The sequence below is a fragment of the Hipposideros armiger genome, unplaced genomic scaffold (assembly GCF_001890085.2).
Source record: "Hipposideros armiger isolate ML-2016 unplaced genomic scaffold, ASM189008v1 scaffold_1637, whole genome shotgun sequence".
Taxonomy (NCBI): domain Eukaryota; kingdom Metazoa; phylum Chordata; class Mammalia; order Chiroptera; family Hipposideridae; genus Hipposideros; species Hipposideros armiger.
Window position 1 is genome coordinate 7,473 of NW_017732987.1, and position 13,790 is coordinate 21,262.

At 46.3% G+C, this 13,790-nt stretch overlaps 1 pseudogene; it reads right to left on the bottom strand.

Moving 5' to 3' along the window:
• Positions 1 to 11,369: 11,369 nt before the first annotated feature.
• On the bottom strand, positions 11,370 to 13,353 carry LOC109377932 (WW domain-binding protein 11 pseudogene; annotated as a pseudogene).
• Positions 13,354 to 13,790: the final 437 nt, after the last annotated feature.

Genomic DNA, 13,790 nt, shown 5'->3' on the forward strand with positions numbered 1-13,790 from the left:
AGTGTCACTGGCCCTCATATGTGGGATCCGAACCGGGGCCCTCTGGCATCCCAAGCCAGTTCTTAACCATCGCGCCACTCGGCCGGCCCCCCAATGCCTCTTTTGAATATCGTCCCGGTATTCCAGAACCCATCCTCTTTTTTTTTCCAAAGCAGTCTCAGGCCTGGTTTATCGCACCATAGAGCTTCATAAAACACAAGACTAACCCAAACCCAAGAAGAAAAAAAGTAAGGTGTAGCAGAAAGAGCTGTGGTAAGTACGTCTACGAGTTTCAAAAGCATGTTCCCCAACACAAAGTTTTTCCAAGGCTATGTTCTTGGAGAACTGTTTTGAGCACATTGGGTCTGTGACCCATTTTAGCAAGAAATCTATATCTGCACCATCCTCCCTAGGAAGAGCTGGATGCCTGTGAAGCGAGAGGCTGCTGCCAGAGAACAGGCACAAATCACATTTCTGAGAGCACCAGTGCCTGCATCAAGCTCCTAGTAAACCTTAGAGTTAAGATAAGGACCTGTTTGCAGAAACCAAAGGTCCCTTTCAAAGTCAAAATAAGCGAGATGTAGTCAATTAATGTGTTTTTGTTTATTTTGAAATTCTCTCCCTTGACCTTTTTGGGATTGCTCTGCTTGTAGATAATTCACTCATTCTCTATCTTGTCATTTTTAACAGAAAACATTTTATTCCTTGTAAGGTGCACAATTTTCCATATCAATGTCCTAAATATTCTTAAATCTTGTTTTTGTTGAAGTTTGTATATGCTTATGCTGTCTGTACCTTTTACTGCACAGACCTCTTCTAAACTATGAGCCAACCAGGATTTGCCTCAACAATAGAGTTGAGGATCATTTTATGTCTGCAGCCATTTTTGCCCCTTTGTATTAAAGAAGAAAATTTTCATTAAGTTCTAAATCCCACTTAACCTTGTTCTGATCGATTATTGGACTTTCCTCTATTTGTACCAAGAATTTCCTTTATTTTTACTTTACTCTTACTACACATGGACACACATGCACACTTAATGTTCCATGGAAATTTTTTAATTAAAGTTTATTGGGGTGACAATGGTTAGTAAAGTTACATAGGTTTCAGGTGACGGTAAACGGAATCCATGAAAACTTTTATAAGAAATAGATTAAATTTGTTATCTAATTTGGATGAAATTTGATTTTTTTCAATCCTGCGTTTTTCTCTCTCAAGCAGCAGGTCAATTTGTCCAAACCTTTTACATTCCTTTTTAGACTTCAATGTTTTTGTGAATACACATTTTGCTCCTTGTTTTTCATCTGAATTGTGTGTAGAGTTGAAGCTGTTGAACTCTGTGAAGTAATGTTTTATTGGCCTGCATCTGTTATTTCTGCATTTTCCTTTTTCAGGGGTTTCTAGACATGCAGTTGATTCAGCCTGAAATGACATCTTGTGTCATCAATTCTGTCATTCCCTGTCTTGCCTAGATAAATTGTCTAATATTCCAGAACAATCACAATTAATATTGGGTACAAAGGCCTTCCTTGCCTTGCTCCTAATGTCAGGGACACTATGTATGACCATTGATCCTGGGACTATTCTTTCCTTTTAGAACTGTCAGATTCATTGAGTTAAAGAATTATTTTAAAACTTCAAGTTTTCTAAGGGTATTTAACTAACATAAAATACTGAATATCTGCTGAGATGAACATATTTTTCTCTTTGACTTATTAAATATTGAATTTTCTTTAAATTCTTGGAAAGAATCACACTAAAGCCATTGCCAAGTATCTTAACTACAAAGGAGCTGCATATCAACACGATCCAAAAAATATGTTGAAAAACAAAATAAGTTTCCAGAATAAGTACTGCAGTCAACTTAAGTAATGCTTTTTTCCTCTTTGTGATTTTACTGCCTGTGAATTGCCTAACAAACCAAAAAAGCAATTGATACACACAGAATGTTTGTTTTTAGTTTGAAATTATATATTTAGAAGAAGTTTCATAAATAATACAGAGAGGTATTGGGTACTCTTCCCCCCAGTTTCTCCCAATGGTAACATCATCTAACTAAATAGAGTACAATATCAAAACTGGGAAACTGACATCTGTACAATCAACAGAATTTATTCAGATTATCACCACTTTTACATGCAATAATTTATATTTGTGTGCATAATTCTGTGCAATTTAACTTCATGTGTAGATTCATGTAACCACCACAATTAAGATACATAACTGTTCTATTATAACAAAGATCTCCCATGCTACCTTTTTGTAGTCACACTCATCACCCTCTCCCCACATTCCCATCTTTAACCCTTGACAACCACTAACTTGATGTCTATCTCAATTTTTTTAGAATGTTACATAAATGCAACCATATAGTATGTAACTGTTTTAAAAATTGAGATAAATTTTACATAACATAAAATTAACCACTTTAAAGTAGACAATTCAGTAGCATTTAGTACATTCACAGTGTTGTGCAATCGTCACTTGTATCTAGTACCAACATTATTTCCATCATCCAATAGAGAAACCACATAACCATTAAGCAGTCATTCCCTGTGGTAAGTTTGGGAATTTCATTTTTTATTTTTGCTAGCCTATGGCTTATTAAATTGTACGTTAGTATAGGTGCTGGGGCTTTCCCATGGTGCTCGATACATAAAGCCAAGCTCTTCTGCCAGTTCTTTTTGAGCAATGACACCAGGAAATTGACAGCTAATTGGATGTTGTACACAAGCTCATCATCTGTCATCTTCATGTGGCCAACGGCATGTGTCTACAGCACTTTCTTCATCTGGAACTTGACCATGGATTTCACTTCATCGACTTTGGCCACGATGTTCTTATTGTGGGTCAACAAGGAAGGGAACTTGCCAGCCTTATTCAGGCTTGGGCCCAGGATTCATGGGAACTGATTGATCAGAAACTCTGAAGCCAAAATTTCATTATACTTCTTGGACAGCTTTTTGACCAGTCTCTTATTCTTGTTGAGTTTCTTCAGCGCCTCAATATCCATGTGGGGGATATCCACCGCTTTGGCCTAGTCACAGTGCTGCTGTTCCTCCAGAACACATACAGAGAATGTGGGGCTAGGAGTGGATTTAAGCCTGATGGTGCTGGAGAAGCGTTTGTCCTTCTGAGGGTCATAGTTCTTCAAGATGATCTGCAGCTTCACGGTCTCCAAAAATTTCCAGCACTTGCACTGGTTTCTGTGCAGGACTTCCCACACTGCCTCATGGAGGGTGTCATGGGAGACTTTGCTGCTTATGTTGCCTCATGCTGCAAAAACTGGGAAAGAGAGCAGGAATTTCGATGTTGATCAAGGAAAACAGAAGACATGAGGGATAGTAACACACAAACTTTATTTGGCCGGGACTTGGATAGGGTTGCATGAAAAAGAAGTCCCTCCCAGCAAGACACCATTCAGAGGAAGTGGCATGGGGCTACCACCCACAAGAGGAATAGAGCTAAGAAACTCATGAGAAAGGGAGAAATCAGAGAGGAGGTGTAATGTCTAGATAATTTTACTCTGCAGCAAGGTGGGGAGTCTGTGAATTACAGTTCTGAAGGGCAGCAGCAATTTGGAGTCTTTTTATACCTACAGGGTTTATAGGTACCCATGGATATATGTTGGGTGTTGTTTTGTAGAGTTGATAAGTCTAAATAGATAAAACATATGTTTTATTATATATTTAAAGCAATTGAATGTGTTCAAATTTGAGTTTGGCACCAGTGGGCTTTGGAGTAATTATTGTACCTTGCTGTGGAAAAGTAAACAATGTGGGGCCATTTTAAGCTAATACACAGAGGCCACCACTGGCCCATTCGTGTAACAGTATTCATCCTTTTCCACCAGCCTATGGCAAACCTCCTCTGCTTTCTGTTTATATAGATCTGCCTGTCCTGTATGTTTCACATAAATGTAATCATAAAACATCTGTAACTGGCTTTTTGCACTGAGCTAAATGTCTTTTTGAGATTTGTTCACTTCGTAGCATATATCAGTATTGTATTCCTTTTTATGGCTGAATAATACTCCATTGTAGGGATAGACCAAGTTTTGTTTGTTCACTCATCAGTTGATGTACATTTGAGTTGTTTACATCTTTGGGTTATTATGAATAGTGCTGCTGTGAATTTTCATGTACAAATATTTGTTTGAATACCTGTTTTCAGTTCTTTTGGGTAATATGCTTAGGATTGGAATTGCTGGGTCATATGGTAGTTATATGTTTAACTATTGGAGAAACCACCAAACTGTTTTTTCACAGCAGCTGCATCATTTTACATTCCACTAGCAATGTACAAGTGTTCCAGTTTCTCCACAACCTTGGCAACACTTCTTATTTTCTGCACTTTTTTTATTATAGCCATCCTAGTGGGTGGGAAGTGGTATCTCATTGTGGTTTTGATTTGCATATCCATAGCAACTGCTGGGTCTGAGTGTTTCAAGAAGGGACAGTTTTGGTGGTGAGACGCCCAAATGAAAGAAAGCGTGTGGAATCCTTGTCATAAATGCAGCAGTTCTTTATTCACCAGAGGCCAAACCCAAAAGCTGCCTCACAAAATGGAGATGGGTTTTTTTATATCCACACACAAACAACAGTGGCATGGTGCTGGCACTCATGTGTGCTAAGAGGTAACTTACATGCAGCTTACATAAACATTTTTTCTTGCAGTCCCACCTGGGCTTGGGGGAAGCACTGCTGGCCTCCAAAGCCTGTAAACATTTCCTAACCTGGGAGGGCCTAATACCTGGAACCCCACACTCCACCCCTAGAGGGTTTGGGACTGTGCCCATTCCTGGGACCGTGCTCTTTTCCTAAGGGCCAAACCCTGGGCTCAAGGGTCACAGCAAAATTACAATGTATAGTACAGGACGAGAAGGCCGCTGGTTAACACAGCCACTATGGCTATCACCCAGCGTCAGGTGCAGTCTAGGTGAGACCACCAGGAGGACAAAGGATCCTCAGTTAGTACATATCTGGCCTGGACTTGCGCAACCATTTCTTCTGGTGTGTCCTGCACTTGCTCATGATGGTTGGGTATGTAAATGCAGCATTCTGTATGTAGAGAGGCACAAGTACCACCCTGTGCTGCTGTTGAGAGATTGAGGCCATACGGTTTTGTAAAACAACCTCCCGCATTTGGGTGGTCTTGTCTATTAGCAGGGACACTGCCGCCATGCTAGTGTTCAGGGCCTGGGCAGTGTGCTTGGCTAAGGCCTCTACCTGGAACTCCACATCTATGGTTCCAGCCCTTGGGAGAAAAAGGGCCAGTGGATAAAACCACCAAGCTGACTGTCAGTGGCAATGCCACCAATGATATAGCATATCTTCTTTCTGAGGTTGCTGTGGAAGCGTGTCCAGATTTATCCCGGCATATACAGGTGACCCCATGTACAACGGCCTGTCCAGTGGGCCAGGAGATATGGCCACCCATAATGGCCGCAAACCTATAAGTGCCCAGCAGGAAGAATGTATGTGGGTTTTGTGCCTACATACCACCTTCCATCCCACCAAAAGCCTGGGTATTCCACCTTTGTTATGTTAGCACATAATTTCTTTGGGGTCCACCCCACAGCACAGTTCATAACAGTCTGCACCTGTTCTATACAATGAGGGGCCTGTTCTAAGATTTCCACATGCTCCCCAGTTAACCATCCCCACCCATTGTCCACTGCATAGCCCAGTAAGGGCAGGGCATTGTGGTAGGCCCGTCCTAGAAGGGCATCCACTGCTTCCTGGCATGAGTTCCAATCCTTGGTCATCTCCCAAGAGCATAACCAGGTCCAATTTGAGGCTGTAGCTGGTGTTATATGCCATGGGAGACCCTCTGCTGCTGCTGTGGGGAGCTCAGTACACACCCAGCATTCAGAGACATTGTGCACCTCGGCAAAATCATGGGCCCAAGCCAGGATACTGTTGCCCAAGCCTAGGCTGGATGGTAAGACAACAGGGAAACAGAAACCATTAGTGGCAAATCTCTGCCTTCTGGCAGTACACAAGCTACTTTCCCATCCTGAGAAAGGATGGTAGTCAACAGTGGTGGGGCTCCTGGATGGTGATACCACACCATTTCCTCCAACACTACGGGGAAGGCAAATCCACCTCCTGGACCTGCAACAAAGGCAAAGGCCAGATGGCCAGAGCAAAGGTACCCTGTAGCAATGTCCCTCCTCCATCCTTTGGTAAGGTGACCTGTAAAGGGGCTGGCCAGGAGCACTGTAAAGGTTGGACTTGCAGTCTACGGCCTGCGCCTGGCCCCCATGGCTCCACTAGGGCAACCCAGGGATCCCGGGAGACAACAGTCTTCCAGCGCCAAGTCCAAGTTTTTGTCTGGCCTTCAGCCAGGGCCTCCTGGTTTGGCAGGAGCAAAGCTCCCTGCTGTACCAGGGTCAAATTTGGGGGTTGGCTCAACCCCAGCATCACCTTGAGGGTGCGTGGCAACCCTTCTACTACCCGGTCTAGTGGTGACCAGCTGGTCTTTCGTGGCTGCTCATTCAACAGATACAAAGCTAGTGGCACTCGGGACACCCAGTATTTCCACAGGTTTGCCCCTCCTAGGGCTCGGAGCTTCTCCTTCAGCAGCCCATTAAAACTTTCCACAATGCCAGCAGCCTGCGGGTGATAGGGACGTGTAACTGCGACTCTATATCCTGCTCTTTTGCCCACTGCTGAATTTGCTGTCCTGTAAAGTGGGTTCCTCAGTTGCTTGAAATGGTGAGTGGCCTCTGAGTAGGCAATCGCCACCAATGGGGGTGGTTACTGGCACATTGGGGACATAACTGACCAGCCTCCGTGGCGTCATCCATGGTCAGGAGTATGCCCCAGCACCAAGTCACTTGGCACATGGTTCGTGGGCCCACATGCCCTAGTTTCCGATGTAACCAAGTGCCCTTAGTGGCATCCTGCACTGTCAAAGGAGAGAGAGGACGGGCAGGGACGACTTGTGCCAATGCATCTGCCGCATTTCCAGGGGAGAGGGACGGTTTATGCCTTGGGATATGGTAAATCGTAGCTGCCTGGCTCTTATCCCATGACCACAGATCCTCCCAGAGGGCATGTCCCCAACCAGGCAGCCATAAGGTTAGACCCCGAAACACAGCTCAGCTATGAGTGCAGATGTGTACATCGCCTGCTGCATGCATGAGCACTAGCCAAACAGCCCTAAGCTTGGCCCATTGGCTACTCTGTCCTGGGCCAGTTTCATACCAGAACCCTTCTGACACTGGCTGTAACTCAATGCAGTCCATGTGGAAGGCTGGCCCTGACAGGAACCATCTGTGTACCATGCCCCACCAGGGACAGGTTGCTCTCCTTCCCTGTATGGGCTGGCCACTTCTATGGGTGCTCTGGAAGTGCCTCTTCTTTGTCCACCCAGAAGGCCAAAAGGCCCAGCAGCTCCAGCAGACTAAAGCTAAACGTGGCCTGTTGCGCCAAATATGCTCCCCACTTGGTCAGTGTGGGAATTTGGGCCACCCCTGTCCTGGGCGCCCTGAACCATGACCGCAGCCAACTCTTGACCGGATATGTGGACTGCCCCGTTACAAGGACCTGTGATGGCCTCACAGGCCACTAGTGCTGTGTAAACGGCCACTAATTGCTTTTCAATTAGCAAGTATCTCTGCTCAGCACCTTTCCAGAGATGAGACCAGAAACCCAAGGGCGCCTTCTTGGTCCAATGGGTCTGCCACAGACCCCAACCAAAGCCTTCCTCTTGCACCTGAACTGTCAGCAGGTATGGAAGTGCCGGGTCAGCGACCCTCAAGGTCTGGGCTTGAGCCCCAGCTCTCTTGGCAGCTGCAAAGGCTTCCTGCATCTCGGAAGTCCAGTCCCACACCACACCCCACTTAATCAGACTATGAAGGCGGTGCGTTATGGTCGTCAAGTGGGATATGAACACACGCCAATACCCCAAGAAGCCTAAAAAGGCCTGGAGCTGTTTCACTGTTTCTGGGCGTGGATATGCCTGACTATTGTCAATGACAGCCTCCGGCATAACCTTGGTCTTATCCGACCAGATAATTCACAAGAATTTGACAGACAATCCAGGCCCTTGGACTTTGGCCTCATTGACAGCCCATCCCCAGTCTTTAAGTGCTGCTCTGAGAGCCTTTGCCATGTTCTCTATATCTGCAAGAGAATCAGAGGTTAACATTATATCGTCAATATAATGGAAGAACGACACCACTCGGGCATGTTTCCATGTGGCCAAGTCCGGGCCACAAGTCCATGGCAGATTGTCGGGCTGTGCAGGTTTCCTTGCAGCATGAGCACAAAGGCCCATTGTTGTCCCACCCAGGTAAAGAGGCAAACTGCTCTCGACTCTCAGGAGCAATGTCAATGGAGAAGAAGGCATTTGCCAAATCCGCAACATAATGGTATTTTCCTAGTGTTAAGGACAGACAGTCCATGAGGTCCATCATGGAAGGGATGGCAGCATGCAAGGGTGGTGTCACCCTGTTCAGTTCCCAATAGTCAACAGTCATGTGCTTGCGAACTGGCCACACAGGGGAATTAAACGGGCTATGAGTGGGGTGTATGATGCCTGCCTCCTCTAACTTCAGAATTGTTTGGCTGATCTCATGTCCTCCAGGGAGGCAGTACTGGTGCATGCAGACTGTCCTGGTAGGACTCGGCAGGACAACGGGCTTGTGGTGCGGGTGCCCTCACACCACCATTTTCACAACTCGCACCAGCAAGCAGAATTCACCCTGTGTCGTCTGCACTGCAAGGCCCTGCAAGACATCCACCCCTAGTATGTACTCTGCAATAGGGGAGATGTAAACCACATAGACCCGGGGGGCAAGACGTCCAATGCCCCAAATCACAGTGGCCTGCTGTACCTGTATGTGATAGCCTCCATACCCCTCAATGTATGCCAGGGGGCCTCCATACTGGTCTGGACTGCCGTACAACAAGGTGCTATCAGCACCCATGTCCACAAAGGCCAATACATGCTGCACATTGCGGAGGAACCAATGAATAGTCACTTCCACATGAGGCCTCCAGTCTCCTGGTTCCCCACCAATCGGGTCCCTCGGCCTGAGTCCTAGTCAAAAAAATCCTGCAACTGCACTTCTCAGGTAGCAACCTTTGGTGAACTTCTTTTCCGGGCCTAATTGGTTCCAGAGGGCCAGCAACACCTCATTAGGCAGCTGTTCAGTCTTGGCCTGCAACACACCCACTGCCAGGAGATTGACCCACATTTGCCTGCGGCTCACTTTTACAGGGCCTGCCGCCAGACAGGGGCTCCACCCTCTCTCCTGCAGGCGGGCACTAGGAGTGGCCTTTACTCCCACCTTGTCCTTCCGTCAGATTTCTATGTAACCCAGCCTAGCCATAGCTATTATGACCTCATGAATTTGACGATCTACAAAGGGGGTCAAAATGGCTGCCACTGGGCCAAAGGAGCCTACCGGGCTGGAAGTAAGGATTAAGTCCTTTATCCATGTGGTGAACACCTCCTCATAACACTCCCTGAAAATCATCTGGCGCATGTCCATTTCCCTAATGATCTGCACAAGCTCCATGTACATGGACCATTTACTGACCACCTCTGGCAACTCCCCTGGGTCTGCCCAGACCATGTGGGCTGCCGACATGAGCCAGTTAATCAGGGAGTGATTACCCTGGTCATTTTCAACCAAGCGTTTAATGTTCTGCAGTTGCTGGCTGAGGGAGGGTATCACCGTGATAGAGGCGAACTGGGCCATCTCATTCAGGGGCAGCTCTGTGCTCTCAGCCCCATTGTCCCACAGCCATAACAGCAAACTGGGAATGGTCTTTCCAACCTGTTGGCAAACTTGCTTAGCTAACTCCCAGAGCACAGCCGAAGTATATGCCATATATACATGGTGTGCTTTGTGACCTCTGGCCCCCCCAGCAAGGCCTCCTCCTGGGCTATAGGCTGGTCGTGCTCTATCTGCCTCTTAATCAGTGGACAGGCCTGGAGCACGACTTGCTTTGAACTCTTGGGTCATGAGGCATGGCGGGAGGAAAATGGGGAGCCTAGCTGGCTTTCCAATGCCTTTTCCAGGGTATGGACCCATTGTTCCAACACCTCTTGGGCCTGCTGCAGCTGCTGCACTTGCCCCGTTTGGTCATGTACAGTGACCTCTTGCTTCCACAAGACAGACAGGAGCAGCCACACAACCCCCGCTGACTCGCAGTGGGCCATGGGTATACTCATCTCCATGATGCCTTCCGCACAGCCTCCGGTGTGGGCTTCACCATCTTGCAGTCCTCAGGAGGAGCCCATACCATGAGGAACTCAGCGACCGGGTGCCACAATGTGGTTTGGGGCCACATAGTGGAATCCTCCCCTGAGGGTTCTAAGGCAGAGGTCAGCTACTCACCAGATCCTGCTGACTACACCAAATGTCAGGTCTAAGTGCTTCAAGCAGGGATGGTTTTGGTGGTGAGAAGCCCAAGTGAAAGAAAGCACGTGGGATCTTTGCCATAAATGCAGCAGCTCTTTATTCACCAGAGGCCGAACTCAAAAGCTGCCCCACAAAATGGAAACGGGGGTTTTATATCCACACACAAACAATGGTGGCATGGTGCCAGCACTCATGTGCACTAAGAAGTAACTTACATGCAACTTACATAAACATGTTTTCTTGCAGTCCCACCTGGGCCTGGGGAAAGGGCTGCTGGCCTCCAAAGCCTGTAAACATTTCCTAACCTGAGAGGCCCTAATACCTGGGCCCCCACAGCGACTAAAGATATTGAGCATCTTTTCACATGCTTGTTGGCCATTTGTATATCTTTTTTTGGAATGATGTCTATTCAGGTCTCTTGACCATTTTTTTTTGTAGAACGTTTATTTATTTATTCCACGAAACACTCAAAGTTTAGGTCAGTGGGAAATAATTTAATCAAAGAATTGTACATTTTCTTCCCACACATCTTGCTTTGTATTAGGAAATGACATTGTGATCCATTTCACTACAATATTACAAAATATTTACAAGAAAATATTAAAAAGAATTCAAACACAAAAGACAAGATGGGGCAAAATAAACTGTTTTTCCCAAAACCTCTACTCCAGTGCCCACAGCACACAAAATGAGAATCAAAACAAGTAACAAAGCTCCCCCCTGATTACAAGTTTCCAAAGAACTGGGGAGGGGAAGAAATGGGATGAAAATGGTGGTATGAAAGGGAATGGGTGTTAGCAGCCCTGCTTCAGTAACCAATCTCTTTTGCTTGAAATACCCCTCATATGCAGTGAATTCCAAACACAGCTAAACTTTAAGATAGTCCTTCAACTGAAATTAAAAAAAATACCCTGCCAGTGAAAGTAGCTCTTTTGCCTAAGTTTCGTAAGAGCCTCTTACTCCATGAACCAATGATATAAACAGAAGTGTGTTCAGGCATCAAAAGTTGTCACAGTAACCCTTCCATCTCTTTCATGAAAGCTTCATAAACATCATCCTTAGTTTGTACCGAGGCGGGAACAGATGGACCAGATTTAGGGGCTGCTTTGGCAAGAGGCACAGCAGAATTATACTCTGACTTTCTTTGGGGAGCAGCAGTAGCCCCTTTATTCTCCTGACAGACCCTCAGTGCGGTGGGCGCGAATCGAGTAATCTCCGCATTGGGATTAGTGATCTGTGGCTTGGCACTGATGGTTGCTGTGGCTTTCTTCTCAATGGTGGCTGTGCTCGTGTCATCCACCTTGGGTCGCTGAATCAGGTTCGGTGGAGCACTTAAAACTCCCGGGTTTGGCAAAGGAGCTGGTGGGAAAAGCCCAGGTGGGGCAGGTCTGAGTGGAGGCACCAAAGGTGGGAGCATCATGCCAGGACGAGGTAGGGGGATACCTGGTGGTGCAAGGGGAGGTAGCCTTGGCGGGGGTCCACGAGGAAGAGGGCCAGGAGGCAGACCTGGGGGTGGGCCTGGGGGAGGGCCAGGGGGTTGGCCTGGTGGTGGCCCTGGAGGTAAAAGTCGGGGTAAAGGCCCTCGGAGTCCTGGCATTCCAGGTGGTCTCAGGAAAGGAGGAGCTCCTGGAGGTGGTCCAGGAGGAAGGCCTGTAGGAGGTCCAGGTGGCCGTAAAGGTGGAGCAGGAGGTGGTCCTGGCATGGGAGGTGCTTGTATTTGAGAAGGAGGAACAGATTGTGGGGGACCTTGCTGCTGTGAAGCAGATGTGCCGTCAGAAAGGGATTCCTCTTTATGCTGTTTTTGTGATTGCTTTTCTGCTTCAGAATCATCAGAATCATCTTCATCATCATCCTCTGAAAATTGCTCTACTTCCCGTCCTTCCTCAGGGATTTCCTGGCCTGCCATTCACAGCATCATGGCTTGAAGAGGAGTCAGCTTCTTCATGTTTTTCTGTTTCTTCCTTAATTTCCCAGGCATATCTGCAAATCGTACACTCAGACCTGACTTTTTTCTTCATTGTTTTCTCTTTCGTTATCATCACGGTGCACAAATTCATCCCCTTCACTTTCTCCATCTGATCTGTCAGTGTCACTGTCGTCAGTACTGTCATCATGCTTACCTTGATCCATGTCCTCAGGATAGCCGTCATCTTCACTGGTGCTGGAAACGTCATCATCATGACTCCCTTGAGCAAGTTCAGGACTATATAACATGTCTTCGTCTCGCCGTCAAGGGGGCAGATATAGGGCAAAGCTCACTTTACGGCCATACATTTGCAGGACTTGAGGGGGAGGTGCACTGGGAGGAGGACCAGGAGGTTTCCTGCAAGGGGGCAAATGTGGAACGCCATGTCCAAGAAGAGGAAGGATAGAAACTGCCCGAGTTGGAGGTCCATAGGCTGAGGTCTTCTTAAGGATGGAGGGTGGCTGGGCACCAGGAAGGGGAATGTCCTAGATCAAGATGTTGGAAGGGGCGTGCGACATGTCTGGCAAAGGAATGCTCTCACTTCTACATGCTGAGCATTCTTGACAGCATCAAAATATTGGCTAAGTTGAGCCCTCTTCTGTTCATATTCTACTTCTAGCTTTCTCAATTCTTTGTAAATATCTGGATTCTCTTTTTCATAGAGTCGTAGAATACGTTCAAAGGTTTCACGCAGCTTTTTACGCTTGTCTTTCAGCACCTTCTCATTTAACTGTGGCTGTTGGACTGGGTTGAACTCCATTTCATCCAATTTCTCCATGTCCCGGATAATCTGTTTGGGATCCTTCATCTTCAAAAATACAGCTCGTACCATCATGCGTTGTTTTTTGTTCTTCTTTAGTTCTCTCTTCCGGGCTTCTTTTCGGGCTTGGTCTGTGGGTTCATAAATTTCCCGCTCTTGGTGGATGACGTAGATCTCCATCCCATGTTGACAATCTGTATGGTTCACTTGTTCATTAAAAAAGAAACCAATCAGAAGCTGCATCAAAGTAAGAATGTCCAAGCACTTCTGCTGGGCTCTGGGACTTCAAGAAGCAGTGAGGGGACGACTTTTGGTCTCTTTTACTTGGTAGGGGCCTTCACCTCTGCCTCCGGGTCAGCTATCCAGCAACCGCCATCTTGAAACCTCGCTCCCCTCCCTCTTGACCATTTTTAAATTGGGTTGTTTGTCTTTTGTTGTTGAGTTGTAAGGGTTCTTTACATATTCTGCATAGTAGATCCTTATCAGATATATAATTTGCAAATATTTTCTCCCATTCTATATGATGTGTTTTCACTTCTTGATAGTGAACATTCATGCACGAAATATTTTAATTTTGATGAAGTCTAATTTATCTGCTTTTTCTTTTGTTGTTTGTACTTTTGGTAGTTTTTCTAATAATCTATTGCCAAATTCAAAGTCATGAAGAGTTACCACTGTGTTTTTGTTTTTTTATAATTTTGTAG